This window comes from Cricetulus griseus, chromosome 2 (genome assembly GCF_003668045.3).
Source record: "Cricetulus griseus strain 17A/GY chromosome 2, alternate assembly CriGri-PICRH-1.0, whole genome shotgun sequence".
Classification (NCBI taxonomy): domain Eukaryota; kingdom Metazoa; phylum Chordata; class Mammalia; order Rodentia; family Cricetidae; genus Cricetulus; species Cricetulus griseus.
Window position 1 is genome coordinate 19,322,129 of NC_048595.1, and position 329 is coordinate 19,322,457.

Sequence of the window (329 nt, forward strand, 5' to 3'; positions counted from 1 at the left end):
TCTTCCAGCCTGGAGACCTGTATTCTGGGAAAGGTGCAGGGGAGGGGGAGGTCTCGGGAGGCAGTGGGAGTGGAAGGAAGAGGCAGAACCATTGCTGCCCAGAAGCAAAGGCTGAAAATGCTTGATTTGGATGTTTGCTTTCTGCTAGTATGGCTGGTGCAAACTAGCTTCAACCCTTGCCTCAAAAAATAAGGTGGGACCTGTTTATGTGTCTTCCACTTGAGCGCCAAACACCCTGTTGCAGATGTTTAGCGGATTGTGTTCTGGGTATCAAATAGAATTAAAAAAAAAAAACTTAGATGTAAGATTTGTTTAGTGACTAACCAAAG